This window comes from Hydra vulgaris, chromosome 04, assembly GCF_038396675.1.
Source record: "Hydra vulgaris chromosome 04, alternate assembly HydraT2T_AEP".
Classification (NCBI taxonomy): domain Eukaryota; kingdom Metazoa; phylum Cnidaria; class Hydrozoa; order Anthoathecata; family Hydridae; genus Hydra; species Hydra vulgaris.
In genome coordinates, this window is record NC_088923.1 from 6,023,886 (window position 1) to 6,045,167 (window position 21,282).

General features: G+C 28.1%; 1 protein-coding gene and 1 long non-coding RNA gene across 3 annotated transcripts in view; one reads left to right on the forward strand and one right to left on the reverse strand.

Annotated features, from left to right (window-relative positions):
* Positions 1-9,845: 9,845 nt before the first annotated feature.
* LOC136079532 (uncharacterized) lies at positions 9,846-13,276 on the reverse strand. 2 transcript variants are annotated; one of them, XR_010637992.1, is made up of 6 exons: positions 13,152-13,276; positions 12,419-12,476; positions 11,406-11,504; positions 10,594-10,750; positions 10,226-10,288; positions 9,846-10,140 (listed from the first exon to the last, which is right to left on the reverse strand). It is a non-coding gene; the product is annotated as an uncharacterized LOC136079532 (long non-coding RNA). The 2 variants fall into 2 exon arrangements; XR_010637991.1 differs by having other exon boundaries at positions 12,204-12,476.
* Positions 13,277-15,823: 2,547 nt separating this feature from the next.
* The window catches only part of LOC101235834 (solute carrier family 22 member 15-like), a 93,856-nt gene continuing 88,397 nt past the window's right edge, over positions 15,824-21,282 (forward strand). The window contains exon 1 of the mRNA XM_065795326.1: positions 15,824-15,969. The gene's annotated coding sequence lies outside the window, so the exon portion shown is untranslated. The remainder of the gene's footprint in view (positions 15,970-21,282) is intronic.

Here is a 21,282-nt window from a genome sequence, read left to right on the forward strand (position 1 = left end):
TGACACAGATTTTGACAAAAATTTAACTGACGTCATTATTATATTATTTTATTTGTTTTTATACTTTACGCTTTTTTATATCTTCTTTTTTAAAAGGTTGGTTTTATGTTATTTTGTAAAGTTTTTTTGATTACCTGATGACACTGACCACAATAGATCATCGGAATATCCTTAACATTATTATCAAAATTATATCAAAATATATTTAAAAAATACTTATACGCTACCTTTTTTTATTGAAATCAACTTATATATTTACAAACATATCGTATAACAAGAAATGACATTCATTTTTGTTAATCAATCCTGTATCGCTGTTTTATTATAAAGTTACCAGACCATAAAACTATTAAATATCTATATTAAATATTAAGTATTCATTTTACTACTTCAGGAGTTAGTAATAAACCAATAATATTTTTTAAAAATATGTTGCTATGAAAGTAGCCGTTTTAGTAGGTTCAAGTCATCTCACTTCCTCTTTAAGGTGGTCGTCTGGTAAAAAAATCAAAAATACAATTTGGGGGCAAGTTTATTTTATTTTTCATCAAAGTTATATTTGTATTAAAAAAAAAAAAAAAAAAAAAAAAATTAAGTTTTTTAATCCTGAATCAGCAAAAAAATGGTTAAAACATCACTTTCTTAAAACAAAGAGTTCTAGCTATCTGTACATCCATTTTGCATGAAGTTTGATTTTTTATGCAGGATATATATAAAATTAATATGTGAACCAGTAAAAATTTATAATTATGTTTAGATCCATAATGGCAGCTTTACGTATTTGGGGAAATTAAAAAAGGGGTAAGTTCAACAAAAACCAACCCATATTTCCTAAAATGCTCAAAGAATTAATTAGATTCTGGTTCACATACTAACTTATACACAGATGAACAAACCCTGAAACTTTCATTCAAAAATAATTTATAGAAGCTGAGATATTTGCGTTTTAAGTCTGAAATATACCTAAATACCCTAACCCTGACCCTGACAAACGGAGAAAACCAACAAAATAAAAATAAAATAATTAAAATGATCCTTTAGAATAATCTCCTCCTTCCTGGTGTTTTTCTTTATCAATAAATCCTTTCCTTACAGCTCCTAACTTTTTTCTTTTGTTCTTTACAGTATCCGTTGATTTGTTTTGTATATTTTTGACTTTTTTACTATCAAATACTAAAGCATGATCAATAAAATATTTTCCTGGTGTTAAACAAAGATTCTTCAAAACATTAGCTAGAGCTAAATATCTGTCATTAAAACTTACTACTGATGAAAACGTACACATTTCTAGTACATCTTTTGAAACAAATGTATTTTTTGGGCATTTCCACCAGAGAATCTGATTAAATGCTTCGTTAGCATTTTGGCCTGTGCCTTGTAAGCAGCGCGACAAAAGCTCATCATTACTTAAATCAATAAAAAAATTTTCAATTTCTTTTTTAATGACTTCAGGAATACCACCTTTTGAATTGTATTTAGACAAGCCTGATATTTTATCAGCTTGATATTTGCACCATGAAATTGTTTTGGGCCAAAACAACCAAAAATGGTTGTTGCTAAGGGCGTTGCTAAGGGAAAAGGCTAGTACATGTCTTTACAGGAATTAAATTTTTGAAAAATTTAGTTAAAAAATATGTTTGAAAGTATATATTTTCTAAAATAGCACAAATTTTTCTTTTAAACTGGACTATTGACAAAAATTTGATTTTTTAAATATTTTTTTACCAGATGACCACCTTAATGTTCTTGTTCAAAATTGACGGCGTTTTTTAATTGATGCTCTTTATATATTAAATTTGTTCAACTTTTTCAAATTTTAAAAATATTTGATGCACTCTACACAGTTCACAAATATAGGTTTTAGGTATAAAATGATATGACCCCGGAAGTTTCAATGGATTTAGGCCACTAATGTCATACATTATGAGGTTCTGACTTTAAAAAAATCTAATGTGTGGCCCTTTTTGAGAAAATTAAATTTGAAAATTTGCAAAAATTTCATAAGATTTTTTTAAGATTTTAAAAGGTTTAACTTCTGTAATTAGTGTTTAAATCAATAATATGGTTGATAATACAATATTTATTACTATTTTTTGTTAAAAATAACAAGACTACGACATTTTAGTTAAAAACCAAAAAAATTAGATCTGATTCCCATTATATATCAATATTTGTAGCTTTATTGCATAACTAGTCATATATATATATATATATATATATATATATATATATATATATATATATATATATATATATATATATATATATATATATATATGTATAAATGTATATATATATATATATATATATATATATATATATATGTATATATATATATATATATATATATATATATATATATATATATATATATATATATATATATATATATATATATATATATATATATGTATAAATGTGTATTAACACAATGATTCTCCAATTGCAGTCGTAGTATTTTTTATGTATTCTTGTTTTTATTATTTACTTGTTTCTATATTTTAATGGATTACTATAAAATAGTATTTCTTATAAACACTTATTCTAGTTTTTACTGTCTTCTTATGCTCACTTTCGAAACTTAAAATGTAGCTAGATATATACTTATATGTTTTAAATAGATAATCTGGAAAAATAAAAAATAAAATCTACAAAACTAGTTTAACGAACCAAAAGGTTATGCCACGCTTACTCTTTAAAAAGAATAAGTATAAGAAATGTCACGAGGACAATCAGAGAATGGTTTGTGCCTGCTGCCATCTGAAAGATTTAAATTGTATACCCATAAACCTGACACTGGAGAAAATGATCAAAGAACATATCAATCCCAACTATTCAAGACATGTGTTTGAGTATCCAACAGGTAAAACTTACATTAAAACTTTAAATGCAATAAGTTAAGTATTGTAGTCAATTTAATATTGTGTTTTGACAGTTGTTTTTTTTACGATTCAATATGTATTAAACTAAATATTTTTTTAAAGAAAACATGTCTTACAGCTCCCTCACAACAATGTACTTTGTAAAAACAGATATTATTTTTGAATTCATAACTTTAGTTTTATTCTAAGGAATTTGTTCATCATGCAAATCATACATGTACAAGCTGGCTTCCAATAATCCTATTTTAATAAATGTTACTGAAAACTGGAAGCAAGAGGACCTAATGCTTTTCAAGTCTGGAAGAGACTGTGTCATACAGTGTACAGTCTGTTCTTTGGCAAAATCCATGGATCATAGGGTACTAAAAAAAACTAAAGCTAGAATTGAAAAGTCAAAGTCAGAAAAACCTCTTATTTTATGCCCTAACTGCTTTTGTAATCTTGGTAAAGGTTTACCCCACAAATGTTCTCCTGGGCAGGAGAAGGTAAATGTTTCAACCCACCTAAGTAGCAGATCATCAAAGGTACAACAGCAAGTTACTTCAACTCTGCTCAAAAACATCTATACATCTTCACAGACAAACCTTAGAGAAGAGATCACTATTTCAACAGGTTAGGTTTCCTATCTAATATACTATAAATAACATGTGAAATAACAATTTTCATGTTTTCAGTATCAGCTATTTTCAAATATGTAAGAACAGTTAATAATTTTATTACAGGAGGAGCTTTAGTTCCTGTAACCCTTGGCAAACAAATTGAACAAAAAAAGAAAGTAAAATTTGAAGAGATCCAGCTTCTAATAAACAAACTAGGACTTAGTCAGTATATGAATAAGCAGATGTTGCAGGGGCTTCGAAAATGCGGTATTAAATTTGAGTCATTCATGGAGGCAAAACTAGACGAGAGGAGCAAGATTCTTTCAGATTGTTATGCTGTTAAGACAATTCAAGCTGAAGAGAAGATAAACAATAAGCTTACAAAGGTAGTTTCAAGAGACCTTGCTTATATTAAAGACCTTACAGAGTTTCTCAGCTTTGTCATGGATTTCAGAGGGCAAAATTACTACTGTACCTTTGTCAGAGTTGGAATTGATTCAGGTAACCAAAGCTAAGAGTTAGGGACATAGAATAAAGTTTAGCATTCTTTAAATATAGTATTTAGTAAAATGTTCCCTAATGTTCAATTTAGGTGGAGGTTCATTGAAAGTAATCTGTAACATATTTGAGCCTGAAAAAGAGTGAGAGGACGACATGGGAGATAGAGGGACATACTCTGGGATCAATGGTTCTGTTGTTCTTGCATATGCAGATAACTTACAAGAGACCCATCATAACTTATTGCAGATTGTCGAAAGCATAAATCTGCATGAATGCAAATATTCTCTGGCATCAGATATGAAACTCATCAATATATTGTTGGGAATTTCGGTACTATATATATATATTATAATCCAAATTTTATATTTTTTACATTACTTGAACACATATATGTGTTCAAGTAATGTAAAAAGTAGTACATGCAAGTATATGCGTGTACTACTTGATAAAATGTAAATCATGAACCTTATATAAATTATTCTAGGCACATGGAGGAAAACATTCCTGTGCCTGGTGTAAAGGTACATCAAGTATTGCTGCTGGAGATCTCAGAACTTTGAGATCTTTAGATGATTGGTATATACTATATTGCGAGGCTGGATCGCCACACAAAAGGATGCAGGACTTCAAGGTAATGTTAATAATATACATTAAAGATAATGCTTTGCCTTAAAAAGTTCTGCATTTTATCAGACTATAACAAATATTATTTTTACATAGAATGTTGTGAAGCCATGCTTGATTAAGGAAGATAACAAATCCAAGTTGGTGTTAGATGTTATACCTTTGCCAGAACTTCACTTACTGATGGGCCTTGTAAATCATATGTCATCATTCCTAACCAAATTGTGGCCCGAGTTTGAGATGTGGGTTGCAAGCTTGGGATGTTTAAGAAAAGGATATCATGGTGGAACTTATGAAGGAAATACTTCAAATCGGATCCTAGAACAGTGCGATGAGCTAGAAAATATTTTGCCAGTAGAGCTATTACCTCTATTAAAACCGCTGCAAAAGTTCCACGTGGTAGTTCAAGGAACATTCGGAAATAGTTTAGATCCCAATTACAAAGAAGACATTCACGCATTCAAGCAATCTTACATGGTTACCCAAGAATACTGTAAGGAGGTAGAATATAAAATGTACTTTTTTGCTTTTAATAGTCTGTGCAAGCACATGGGTGTTTCACTATAAATGTTATACAAAAATTTTGTATAATTTTATACAAAATACTTTTCTGATAAAGATATCACTTCAATAAACAGCATAATTTAAAAAAAGTTGATTGATATTTTATTATAGTATCTTCAAAAAGATTTAACTGTCACTTGGAAAGTACATGCTATTACAGCACACCTAGAAGAATTTATCTCCAGATCTGGGCACTCTCTTGGAAGATATGCAGAGCAGGCTTCTGAATCAGCTCATGCTAAAATGAAGCCTGTCATCAACAGATTCAATGTTTCCCAAATGAACAAAAAACATTTATCAAGAAGCAAGAGAATTGCAGAGGTGTTTAGTAGTAATAACCTGTAATAAAAGAACCTTGTCAAAGTTTTAATATAGTATTATAGGATATATTTTCATTGATTTTTTAACTAAAATGTCGTAGTCTTGTTATATTTAACAAAAAATAATAATAAATATTTTGTATTATCAACCATATTGTTGATTTAAATACTAATTACAGAAGTTACACCATTAAAAATCTTAAAAAAAATTTATGAAATTTTTGCAAATTTTCTCAAAAAGGGCCAGACATTAGATTTTTTTAAAGTCAGATCTTCATAATGTATGACATTAGTGACCTAAATCCATTGAAACTTACGGGGTCATATTATTTTATACCTAAAACTTATATTTGTGAACTGTGTCTAAGTCCGGTCACCCCATATAGTTCAAGCCCAATTTATTTTTGTTTGGAAAACAAGGCACATAAACATTTGTGTTTGACTTTACTTTAAGATACCATTTTTGTGTTATATAAGCGTACTCAAATTACCCAGTGTTTTTCATTGAAATAACCTAGTTTAAAGTCCTACAATTGCAATGGTTTTAATTGCCTTTTGAATAAAAGAAAAACAGTAAAAAAAATTTAATACTCAATATCTTTCTGTAATTTAAATACAAAAAATTTGTATTTTATCCTTTAAAGGTTTCGAGTTAATGAAATTAAAAAATTTACAAATTTTTGTTGTTGCGTAAAACAAAATAAAAAATTGCTTCAATAAAATATGGCTTAAAATTTGATTTTTTAATGATAAGTTTTGTTAACAATGAATCATTATATTCCACAAATTAGTTCTAATAGTCAGTTTAGTATTTCTTTACTTAACTAATCTTAACTTTCTTGAGCTAATTTAAAGTGCTCATATTGCAAAGTGGTCTGGGCAATATGAGCACTTTTGCTATTTTTTTAAAACCTCTGTGTTTTTAAGAAAAAAATTGGGTGCCTAAATATCTAAATGGATCATGAGCAGTGATCCCTAAAAGTTGTTTGTTCGCAAAAATTTTTGATCCAGCTTAATTGTTTTTGAAACTTTTTTCTTAAATTTTTGCTTAAGGTGCTTATAATACTATCTCTACCCCAGTGGGCACAGTACGTTTTTAACACGTTTTTTGGACGTTTTTATTAGGTTTAAACCTAATAAAAACGTCCAAAAAACGTTTTGAAAACGTAACGTGCCCACTGGGACATATCTATTCTACTTAAATATTGTTATAATAGTAAAAATTAAAAGTGCTCACATTAGCAATAATAAATCAACAGTTTTCAAGTCATATTTTATCTGTTCAATAAACACAAAGTAGAATAATTTAACAACTTTTGAAGAAATTTACAGGACTGGATAAAGCAAATAAGTGTGCGTGTGAGTTAAATGATTGTGTGCATAAAATAATAATCAAATGATTACTTTTTTTAATGATGAAGTTATAATTTTGATAAAAGCTTTATTTAAAGCTTGCTTATAATTTGTTGTTTATGAAATTTATAATTTACAAAGTAAAATCATAAAAAACGAATAGTTCCGTCTCTAGGAAGGAGGGGGTGTGTTAAACCCCCAAAGAAATTAATCAACCGGCAAATTTGGTCACTAAAGACGGTAAAATTGGATCTGTAGTTGGCAGTCAGCAAATGTTACGAGGATCTTTATTTTTTTCTTTTTTTTCTTTTACAGATCGTATTCGGCGAAAAAAATTTTCTAGGCCTTACTTGGCAAAAAAACATGTACGATTAAACTGAAGATAAAGATGAACACAAGCCAATTAGAAACAAATGTTATACTGCAGTTAAAATGCATATTTGTGAAAGTAAAATGTTGGAAGATGCGACATGGTGCGAAAGGAAAATACATTAATCAAAATAAAACAAAAAAGTTTAAACTTGTGAAATAAATTCACAATACAACATAAATGCACTACATTTTTAAAATGTAAATTACACCTTCAAAGTTTATTTGAATTGAGTTAAAATAATAAAATATAGAACAGTCATTCAATTTATTAAGGCTATTAAGATAATGCTCTAAATAATATTTATATTGAACGACTCGCTTTTTTTAGTCCGGTTGAAGTGGTCGAAAAAATAATAGCAGGTTTACAATAAACCGCATAGAGCTAAAAATTAATATAAACGTTGGAAACATTTTTACAATTCTTTTCGACATTCCTTTATTCATCATCTTAATCAACTTCATCAATTTCTTTTTGGTTATTACAGTCTAAACATTTTTTTTTTAAAGACATCTACAATAGACTCTATCTACAATAGACTTTATAAATATCTAGCAGAAAACAAAGTTTTAAGTAAATGTCAGTACGGTTTTCTAACGAATTGTTCAACGGAACATGCAATCATAGACCTCATGAACAACATCAGCTCATCTTTTGATAAAGGACAGTTTGTATTGGGAGTTTTTATTGACCTTACAAAAGCTTTCGATACGGTCAACCATAAAATTCTGATTGAAAAAATGAAAAAATATGGTATAAAAAACAAAACTATTTATTGGTTCACCAGCTATTTAAATAATAGGCAACAATGTGCCATAATCAACGATATTTCTAATTCAAAGCTATTAAAAATAAAAAGTGGTGTTCCACAGGCATTAATTCTTGCCCCCTTGTTGTTTCTTATATACATTAAAGACCTTTCAAAAGCCTCTACAAATCATGATTGCATAATTTTCGCAGGTGATACAAACTTGTTTTATTCATCTTCTTCTATCGATCACCTTTTTGGCAAAGTCAACCTTAAGCTTCAACAACTTAAAACATGGTTCAGTGCTAATAAGTTATCAATAAACTTTCAAAAAACTAAATGTTTTTTCTTTCATTCAAAACAACAAAGAAAGGCACTTCCATCAATTCTTCCCTTTCTAAGTATCGATTTCAACAATATTGAAAGAACCCAAACAATTAAATTTCTTGGAGTGGTTATAGACGAAAATGTTTCATGGACAGTCCAAACACTAGAGCAACTGGTAACTTTATCGTACCCCGAAAAAAAAAAAAACTCTCAATTCTCTATCTCTTATCGCGGCCCCTATTTATATAACAAACTAATTCCGAAATACATCTTAACTACTCTTCCTAACAATATATTTTCTTTAAAGTCAAAACTTAAAAATCTTGTTCTTAATATAGATAATTACATAGAACTGTTCTAGTCGACATCATAAATCAAAATTTGAACTAAAACAATTTACAATGTGAGAAATGTCGGATTAATATATATATATATATATATATATATATATATATATATATATATATATATATATATATATATATATATATATATATATATATATATATATATATATATTTATATATTTATATATATATATCTAAAAAACATTGGAAAAAAAAAAAAAATACACACACAAATCATAATGCAACTAGAAAAAACAAAACAAAATTTTATCACAATAATATTTAAAATATTTGTGCATAAGAATCACAATGATTATGTGTATCTTGCGTAATACCCCTAGGTTCTCGATGATAAGACTTATTCAGCCTTCTGCGAGTTCCCTATAACAATATAATCTTAACAAGCCCTTCATAATATATTCAACTAATGCTTCCTAAATTTAAAATTATTTTACTTTTCTTTTTTTTTTTTGTTTCTTTTTTTAACTGAGTGTTATTTTTTCTGTTAAACGTATTTTAGCAGTATTTGGTTAAATATAATCTTTTGTAACGGAAGTATATTTCGCTTATATTACGTGTGTTATTATATGTGAAAAAATTGTAACTAATACAGTGCGTTTCATAATTATAGCCGCATCCCCCATTTCTCTTAGTCCATGTTTTCCACAACGAATAAACAAATAGTATTAATGCTACTTCTTATGGATAAGTAAGAGTAGAAAAAGTACATGTGTTATAATCATTTTTGTTTTACTTACAGCCAGCTATGGCCTAAAATCGATTTTACGTGCGTTTCATAATAATAACCGCAGTACGACCTATAACCATGAAGAAGGAAAACTACCCAGTAGGCACAGCGACGTGACAAAAACGTGAATTTCACGTTATTTTGGCACGTGACAATTAGGTGACTTTTTGGTCCCCATGAAATGACCAATTCACGTGATTTATGGACGTGTTTTTCACGTTACTTTTGGCACGTGATATTTAGGTGACTTTTTGGTCCTCATGAAATGACCAATTCACGTGATTTATGGACGTGTTTTTCACGTTACTTTTGGCACGTGATATTTAGGTGACTTTTTGGTCCCCTTAAACTGTCTAAAAGACGTGCTTTTTGTGTTAATTTTGGCACGTAATATTTAAGCAATAACTATGCTTTATAATTACAATTATAAGTGTTTGGTTTCGTGTAAAGAAAAAAAACTCATCGTCGAGGAAATATTTAATACGTATTAAAATACATGGTTTTATTAGTCAGTATATTAGTTCTTGACATAAAAATTTTTAATTTGTAATAAAAGCTGCACTTTTGTTAAAATATCCTCCTTATATCCAATAATTAATAAGTACGAAGTCGTAGATCTGCAACTTACGAAGAGCATGCTTCAAACTTATATATCTATTCTCCCATAAAAGCACGCTTCAAACATAATCTAACGAATCAGTCGATATTTTCTTCTATAAGAGCACGCATCAAACTTCATCTAATGAATCAGATTTAGCTGAAAAGAAATGAATAAAATCTTAAATAATAATATGATTATTTAATAATTATCTTAAATCACAAACTTTTAAAACAAATCTTACTTTGAGAGTTGCTAACTACTTTTGGCAACAAGATTTTCTAGTGTGTTATTTGTTTTCTTTTATCTAAATCATTAAATAATTTTAAGAAAACAATACTACATACAGTGTAAAAAAATAAAAGTCATTTGCCTTCTAATTTTATACTCTGATTGCTAAAAAAGTAAATAAGTATTTAATAAAAAAAGATGTAACAAAAAAGTCGACAGATGATTAAAAAAAAAGAAGTACATAATAAAAAATACAAGTTTAAAAAAATTTTTTTTATCTATATATATCTATATCTAATATCTATCTATAGATTTATCTATATCTATATCTATATAAAGTTAATAACTGATAGGCGTGATTAGAAAAAGACCTGTACTCACCTTATGTGATAACATCTGTGTACTGTGATAACATGATAATTTGTTTTCTTTGTTTTCCATCTTCTTATATTTGCATCTGTTTCTGCATTAACTTGTTCATACATTAACTCACTAGATGCAAAGGTGACAGCCCACAAAGTTGCTTTAAATGAGTAATCTACAAAGTTTTGAACAGCATTAAATGTCGTTTTAGAATGCACACTAAAGTTAAAACAATTTATATAAATGTAATAGTTATCACATAACCACAAAGCATTATAGTGGGGATTTTATATCATGATTTTCCTTATCCATGGTCAGATTTTCACCTTGAGGCGCCTTTTGCTGTGGAAACATTCACCACGGCTAAGGAGCCTTATCTACCCCTAATTATATATAATATATTAAGTATAATACTAAAAATATGTATAATAAAGTATTGTCAAATTAGGTCACCAATAAATACAGAGTGCTGAAAATTCAACTCAGAATCAAGTTGCATTCTCCAACAAGATATGAATTAAATCAAATTCTTACTACAGAGTGCGATCACAATAGTAGACAAAGAGAGGGTAAAGTGAAATTTAAAGTCAAACTTTAAAAGTTAAAAGGTTATTGGGTCTTACTACAGAATGATATTCCTAGGCAATAACATAACAATACCATTGGGTCTTCCTAGTCAATAATATTTTATGCAGAACTTATCATTTGTCATGTAGCCTAATAAATTTAATATTAAATAAGTTATAATAACTTATTTATTATCAAATTAATTACATTGACAAATTTGACAGTCTAAAATAATATACAATATGGTAGAAAAAAAAGTATACCTCGTAGTAGGGTTTGATCTTTTGCGTATTGCAATATGATAATTATCTGCCATAACGTTACACAATTTTGAACTAAGCTTTATAATATATTTATTAAACCTAAATTGATAAAACTTAGTTATAAGATAATATGTTTGGATAAAATATTATATGTGACATTTTATTTTTGTCAAAAATGCATTGCGAAGTTATAAGATATCTTACGCCCTACTTTTTAAACTAATTATTATAAAATTACAATGCAAAATAATTACATTATTGTAAAAGTAAAATAAAAAGTAATTACAATAATGAATATATAAACTACATATTTCATGTAATCATTATATTTAAAATATCCGGAAAAAATTTACGGAAAATATCCTGAAAAAATTCAGAATATTTCCCCCCTCATTTTCCCCTTAATTTTGCATTCAGCCAAGTTGTTTCTCAATTTTTTTAAAAATTTTCTTAATTTTTGTATGAATGATGACTAAAACAACATAAAAACAAATAGATGAATAATATATACTTGTTATATGTTGTAATATAAGTTGTATGTATGGAACTTGTAATATAAGTTATATGTATAGAAAACTTTTCGAATATTTGGAAAAAGATAAATTTCAGAAAAATATCTGGTATTCCGGGAATATCCCGAATAAGATAATCCCTGAAACTAAATTATAAAAAAATAGTAAATAAAGAATATCTTTCCAAGTTTCTAATCACAGGTTTTTATTATGAATAAAAAAAGTTCCAAAATACACAATATTTTGGCAACGTAACATTCACGTTTTAATCAAGTAAAATTGTCACCTGGACAAGGTCACCTAAAATATACATGATTGAAACATGAAGAAGGAAACGGGGTAAGAGCAGGCATCAAACTTTATCTGATGAATAAGTCAATATTTTCTCCAATAATAGCTCACAACACCAAATTTAGCTCAAAAGAAACAAATAAAAACTTAAATAATAATATTAATATTAAATAATCATCTTAAATCACAAATTTTTAAGACAAATCTTACATGGTGAGTCACCAACTGTTTTGGCAACAAGATTTTCTGGTGTTGCTATTTCTTTGATCTAAATCATTAAACAATTTTTAAAAAAGCAATGCTATACTTGAGAGAAACTTGCTTTACATATTGGAAGGTGGTCAACATTGAAAGATAAGTAAAATGCAGTTTCAAATACAATAGCATCATAATTATCTTTTTGTGGGGAAAACGTCGAACAAATCCGCGTTAATAACCTGTTTTATATTGTACATAATAACAATAAAAGTCATATAATATATATAATAATAATTTCATATAACTCGAAAAAAAGAAATAAATAAGTATTAACCCTTTTTAACAAGTAAAGCACGAGATCAAGATGTCATATATTATAAAAAGATAAAGTATTTAATAATAATATATACATATATCAATAATAAATAACATAACACATTTATTTATTGATATTATCTTGGATAAATTCTTTAACCTTGTTGATAAAAACCAAATGAAGAAAGAAAATCTATTTTGGGTTTTTATCTAAACGACTCTTGAGTAATAATGCAGAAGTTCTAGAGACATTATTATTGCTCAAGAATCAAGAATAAGTTCTGCTAGAACTTATAATTTGTCCATGTAGCTTACTTAATTTGATATTAAATTCGTTATAACATAACTTGTTTCGTACTAAATTAAGTAAGGAAAATGGACAAATTCGCCAGTCTAAAATATTATATCATAAAGTAGAAAAAAAGCATACCTTGTATTTGAGTTTAATCTTATTTGTGTGGCAAATAGGGACGGCAAATAGGGTACTAATTTATTTAACTTAATTTGATATAATTTAGATATTAGATATTACAACTTATATATATTTTTCTTTTTAGTTCTGTTTTAAATGCATTGCGTTAAAAGATATTATATAGACCAATTTTTTTTTTTTAATTATGATAATACTACAATAAAAATTAATTATATTATCATAGAAGTAAATAATAATAACTAATATAATGAATACAAAAACTATACTATAAAAAAATAATTAATATAATAAAAAATATTATTTCACATTTCTTATGCCAGTTTTTTTTTAAAATAAAAAAAGTTCCGAAAGACGAGATATTTTGGCACGTAACTTTCACGTGACTTTCACGTAAAATAGTAACCTGGACGAAGTCACCTAAAATACACGTGATTGAAACGTGAATAAAACGTTGCGTGCCTACTAGGTAAGGCGCAGGTTTTTTTTCTAATAACCGATATAGCCACCACTGTTCTTAATAACCTCAAAAATGCGATTCGGCATGCTTCTGATCAGATTCTCAAGCAACAGGACTTCAATTTCATCCCAAGCTTTCAAAATCGCCATTTTTAGTTCGGGCACGGTCTGAAACTGACGATTATTCGCATACACACGTCGTACAAGCACTCCCCATAAATTCTCAATAGGACTTAAGTCGGGTGAACACGCGGGCCACTGTAAAAGTGGAATATTTTTCTCAATCAACCACGCTGTAGTGCATGAACACGTGCATTGTCTTGTTGAAAAGTCAAACGACGGCGTGGAAAACGTCGGATGAAAGGTAGAAGATTGTTCTAAAGTACCAGTTGGTATTCTTAACTGTTCATTTTTGTCGAAGGAAACGTCAGTTGCAGTTTAGAGTGAACACAGAAAGCCCCCCATACCATTAGACTAGCACCACCAAAATTCCGTTTCGAGAAGAAATGTGGCTCTTTACGGAGGTCTCTCCAGTAGTGAGTTGTTCCATCTGGTCCATCCAGATTGAACTTTTTTTCATCACTAAAGATGACCTGATGTAGAAAAGTGAAAATAAAAATACCTTAATTCTTTAAATATAATTATTACTACCGAATTTAAAAATTCACTACCTTGGTCCAGTCAAGAGACATATTGTTCCGACCAAAATCCAATCTCGCCTCTTTATGGCGTGGCAGCAGACGTGGCACAGGTAGCATTTTTTCTCGAACAATGTGTGGAGCATGTTGTATGGTCCTCCAAATCGTACATTTTGACACATTCAGGTCTAATTCTCGTTTAACCTCGAGACAACTCTTGTTAGAATTTGAAACAGCTTGAATAATTTTGCGCTGGGTAAAGTCTTTTTGGACGTCCAGTATGCTCCTTTTGGCAGTAAGTAGCTGGACTAGCCAAGTAATTTCGTACTACGCGATCTGAACGTCCAATTAGTCGAGCAATTTCACGTCTGGGTTCTCCCTTTTTATGTAGAATTTGTATTTGGGCTTTTTCAGCTTAAGTTAATGTTTTCCCGCGAGGCATATTGCTACAATTAGCAAATAAATAAATGAATTAGGTAAGGAATAGTAATATATAATAAAAAAGTCATTACAGCATTAATAACACACATATTTAAAGTTAACTTACATTTTAAATAAAAGTAATCACAAGTGCGTTATAATTATGAAATGCCCGCAAAATTGATTTTGCGCTATTGCGTCCACTAACTAAATCAAAAATAATTATTGCACCTACATTTTAATTTCTTTTACCTACATATTTAAAATAATATGAGTAATATTTATTTAATTATTGTATTATATATAGATCTCAAGAAATTATGTGTGCGGCTATAATTATGAAACGCACTGTATGTAGTCGTGAAAACGTTAATTAAAAAAAAAAAAAAGACATCAACAACTGTAAGATGAATACCGTGACCGTGGGAACAAAAGCGATTATACAATTAAAATGAGAGGGGGGTGGGGGTGTAGGTTAATCCTTAAAAAGTACCGTCTGGTTCATAATAACAAAAAAAAAAAAAAAAAAAGTTCAAAGTTTTCAAAAATGTGACGAAAATGTTTTCCTTGATGTCCATTTATCAAAAGATAATAAACGAGCTTTTTTCAACTTTTCAAATTCATCAAATTTCATTTAACAAAGTAAAAAAATTTTTAAATGAAAATTTCTTTTGTTACTATTCATAATGAGAAAAAATTTAATGAATCAAAATATTAAAGAATAACTCAAGCGAAGCAACGAGTTGTTATTCTTGTACGCGTCGAGTTGTTATACTTGTATACGAATAAATTGTCAACAAAAAGTAAATGAATAAAAAAAGAGATATGAACATTTCGATGATTATTTATTTGATAACAGCCTATATTTGCTGTTAAAACACTATGTCAAGTTTACCTTCGTATGTGTCTATTTAAAGATCAAATTTTTTTTTTAATTTTCTACTTTATAGCATAACATATAAAAAGTGCAAAAAATAGCATTAACATTAATTAATTATTAAATTAATTAAGCAAATTAACATAATAATTAACAATAAATTTTATATCAACCTATTATTCTTACCTTGTCTGTGTTGAATACAAATGTTATTCATAAACTGTTGACCAACAGGTCAACAGTTTATGAATAACATTTCAACAGTTTATGAATAACAAGTCAACAGGTCAACAAAGCAAATTCCATTCATGAAAATTTACTAAGCTAAAACCGTATTTTAACAGAAGGAACAATAAAATAAAATAACGAGATATTAAGTTGGTAACAGAGACAATAAGAAGAATTATAAAACTAGAGAAAAAAGGTTACCCTTTCTTTTTATAATTTGTTAACTATTCCTCACTCATACCTTTATTATACCTCATCTTTTAATACAAAACTAAACTTTAAATAATATTTTAAATATTGAGTGCTTTTATTTTTTAAATTAAATCTTTTTAAGCAACTGGGCTAAATAAAATACTAAATGCTTCTATTAAATTCAAATCATTTAATATTCAAACTTTAGTTTATCAAGACATTTATTATTTTAAACTCTAGTTTATCAAAACATTTAATATTCAAACTTTAGTTTATCAAAATATTTATTATTTTTAACTTTAGTTTATTAAAACATTTAATATTCAAACTTTAGTTTATCAAAGTATTTATTATTTTAAACTTTAGTTTATTAAAACATTTAATATTCAAACTTTTGTCAAAGTATTTATTAACTTTGACTTTAACATTTTTTTTTTTTTCAAAATTCTTGTTATAAAAAAAAACAATGTGATAAAAACATGACTATGATAATAATTACGAAATATTTATTTGGCTATTTATAATTACTTCTCATTAAGTATCTATCTATCTATCTATCTATCTATCTATCTATCTATCTATATATATATATATATATATATATATATATATATATATATATATATATATATATATATATATATATATATATATATATATATATATATATATATATATATATATATATATATATATATTAAAATATTTTAAATGAGAAAATACAACTTTACAATGGAACTTGAAGTTTCATGACATTCAGCAATCATCAGCCATATTATACAAATATAAAAAATAAAAACCGTTATAAAAAATACAAATTTAGCGTTGCAACGGCATCTGACGTCAAGTGTACGTGATCCGATATTTGCTAATCGCCAGAATCAAAGTTAGAAAGTAAAAATTTTTTCCTATGCCTACAAGCAGAAACCAATTCACTTTTTTTATTAAGTAGTAAACCACTATCAAAATTCATAAGAAAATATTTTTCACTAATGCAAAGGTTACACTTTTTTGTAGATGGATTATAAGATTGGCATCTTTTAATTATGTTCCACTTAATTATAGGCATGTTACCTGCGTCTTTGTGTTTCCAGATTTCTTTGGAAAGTTCTGTATCATTTCTATACCTGATTGCATTAAATGACTTAAGGTGGTTTGCAAATCTGAGCTTGAATGCGTTTTCACTGATACCGATGTAAGATTTTTCCGTAAGACTGGGATTAGGTGATGATAAAGTGGCTTTATATACAACGTTTTTTGATAGACATTCGTTATTTAACGGGCATGCTGTTTTCTTAATGCTAATTAACGGGATTACAGATTTAAAAAAATAATGAAAATAAAAGATGTTAATTCAGAAAAACTGGCGTCAAAGCACTAATGGCACACGTCACAAAGAAAGTTAAAAAGTAGCAAAGTTTAAAAATGAAAATATGTAAATTTTTGTAACAATTGTTGAGAAACTTTCTTGAAGTGAGTTAAAAAAAATAATAAGTTTAAAATATAAAAGTTTAAAACATTAAAGGTAAATAAGAACTTAAAAAAAAAAATTAAATAAAAGATAATAGTATTATCTATATATATATATATATATATATATATATATATATATATATATATATATATATATATATATATATATATATATATATATATATATATATATATATATATATATATATATGTATATATATATATATATATATATATATATATATATATATATATATATATATATATATATATATATACATAGCCGTATTAAGGCGGGGGCGGATGGGGCTGCAGCCCCAGGCCCTTATAAAAAATATAGGCCCTAAGGCCCGTGACTTTTTTTTTTTAAGGAACCAGATAAATATTCCTATGTTTCTCAGTTTTTTTAAATCAATTTATTGGGAGCTGCGGAGGCGTTGTGAATAAATAAATGAATAGAGATATACTATATCTCTATCTTCGTATATTTGGCGGAATTTTGGTATTCGAAAATATTTTTTAAATTATCTTTCCGCATAAAGATGTTTTGAGAACATTCAAGTTATTTATGTTTCCATCTATGTCCGCACAACTATCAGTTTTTAAAAAACACGCTAAAAAAATTAACTTCGTGACATAAATTTTTTAATTAAATAAGCTTTATAAGAGAATGCTTTTAAAACATTCGTTGATGTAAAAACCTTTTAAAGGAAAAACAATTAAATTAGTGAATGATTTTAAAGCACTCTCTTATAAAATCTATTTGATTAGAAAATTTATATGCAAGGAAGTTAATTTTTTAGCGTGTATTTAAAAAACTAATAGTTGTGCGGACATAGATGGAAACAAAAATAAACTTGAATGTTCTCAAACATTAAAACATCAAAATTTTTTTTATTTTTTTTTATTTTATGATCACTTCCGTTACCGCAGAAAATTACAGCATTGCTCATTCGTTTACAAAATTAAAATAAAAAATGAAAAGGAGCGGCCTGAGCGGTTGGGACAAAATGCAAAAAAAGAAGAAGAATGAGATTCAATTAAATGAATTATTGAACAAAAATAAAAAAATGACTGAGTTTTGTAATACTGCAAGTAGTGTCTCGGTATCAGCTACAGCGAGAGCGAGTTCAAATTCACTAACTATGTCAATAATGTCAGCACCAGTTCCAGGTAGTGCTAATAGTGTCCCTGCAGACTCAGCTACAGCGAGTTCAAACTCATTTATGTCAGCACCAGTTCCAGATAGTTCAGCGAGTTCAAACTCATTTATGTCAGCACCAGTTCCAGATAGTTCAGCGAGTTCAAACTCATTTATGTCAGCACAAGTTCCAGGTAATTCTAATAGTGTCTCAGCAGACTCAGCTACAGCGAGTTCAAACTCATTTATGTCAGCACCAGTTCCAGGTAATTCATAGCGTGTACTAAATAGTACATAAATTATGCTACAATTTATATTTATTGTTTTTTTTTTATACTTTCAAAAGAAAAATATATGAAGATTCTAGCTTCAGCTAAATATTTGACACCATCAACAATACTAAAAATGATATATGTTTGCTTATATTGCTAAATGCTATCCTATTCCAATATAACTTAAATATTGTTATTGGTGCTTTTGTAATGTTAGACTGTACTAAGGGCATACATGTACTTCACTTCTCTGTTTGACCTTTGCCAAATTGTCACCGCCCAATGATCTATATCCTGGAAAACATGAAAAAATATTTACATGATAAAACAACAATACAATACCTTAAGAATTTGTCAGTGCACAGTAATAAACATTGAGTTAAAGAATGAATTTTTGTGTATTTGAAATATTGTTTATTTTTATTTTTTTAATTTTTTCATTTAAATACCAATATTATTGGTATTTTCTTCCTTTATTGGAGGTGAACACATTATCAATTTGATACACGTACTCCACTGTCTCAATAGTAAATATACCTACAGCTCAGCAGTTGCTTTCTTAAGTCATGATTCAAGACCTTTTGTCAATTTACATATATATGGGTGTCTGGGCCAAAGGGGTGTAGCTGTACCTAACCAGTTGGTAAAAAATTATAAAAAAATGCTCTAAAACATACCTAGATTGTGTCCTTTTATTAGCAAGACTGAAAAAAAAAATTCTGGGGGGCAGCTGCCCCCCTGACCCTCCTACTTGGGGGGTCTGGGAGCCCCCCAAACCCCCCGGCTGGGGGCCTCCGGCCCACTAACCCCCGGGTTTAGCCTCGCTAACGTTCGGCATTTTTACCTTACCGCCACATTAGGCCCTCCTATACTTACAGCCCCAGGCCTAAAAATGTCCTAATCCGGCCCTGTATATATATATATATATATATATATATATATATATATATATATATATATATATATATATATATATATATATATATATACATATATATAGATATATAGGTAGGTTGGTAGGAACTTTATTATTAATTATATAGGTCAGTATGTCATCAGTATATTTTTCGAGGATGGTTTCAGGTGGAAGATAGACGTTAATGTCGGAAATAAATAGAATGAACAGGATTGGACCAAGAACACTACCCTGAAGTACACCTGCTTCGATACATTTCCAGTCAGTGGTGTGGTTATTTGTTTTAATTCTTTGTTGACGGTTAGATAAGTAAGCTGCGATCCAAGAGGTGAGCCAGCTAGGTAGAATGTTCACTAACTTTAACAGTAACTTGTCATGACTGACAAGATCAAAAGCTTTTTCGAAATCAAAGAATATTGCATAAACTGATTTGTTGTTATCTTTCGCATGACTCCAGTCCTCTATAATTTGAATAATAGCGTCCACCGTACTTCGGCCTGGAAGGAAACCGAACTGTTTGTTTAAGACCCATAAGTGCTTGGTGTGAGGGACAATGAATATGGTAATAATACGTTCAAAAACTTTACATAATGCGGATGTAATGGCAATTGGTCGATAGTCATTAGACGAGTGAGGGTTAGAAATTTGGAGAAATTTGGAGAAATTTGGAGAAAATTGGAGTCGATGTTATGTTTGCTGATTTCCATTGGTCAGGTAGGTAACTGTTTTCTATGAGGCGGTTGAATAGGATGCAGAGTGATGAGGTGATTTCAAAGCGAGCAGATTTGAGTAAAAACGGAGAGAGATCATTTGGTCCTGAGGAACCTGGTTTGAGTTTGCTGAGTTGGTTGGCGATGTTATTAAGGATAAAAATGGGGGTAGTAGGTGGGTTTGCCTCTCGGTTAATGAAGCATGAGAGGCTAGGTTGTTTCTTGCCAGTCCAAACACTTTGAAAATGATTATTTAATTGGTTTGCTAGTGTCTCAGAGATAGGGGTGGTGATTTGACCTTTATCAGCAAGACTGATTTCACGCCAAAAATCTGTTTTTCCAGTAGTGAAACGCCTGTTATAGATTTTCTTTCTTTTTAGTTTACTAATTCGATTTGCAAGTGCTTTCCACTCTTTGTAGTACCCGGAGAAAAAGAGTTGTTGACGCTCTTTTTTATATATACATATATATATATATATATATATAATAATATATATATATATATATATATATATATATATATATATATATATATATATATATATATATATATATATATATATATATATATTATTTATATATATATATATGAATGTTTCAATGTCATATTTTGTTGTTCGTGAATATATATATATATATATATATATATATATATTTAAAGTATAAAGCATAAAATCACAGCTGCGTACAAACGTAAATTTTATATATATATATATATATATATATATATATATATATATATATATATATATATATATATATATATATATATTTATATATATATATATATATATATATATATATA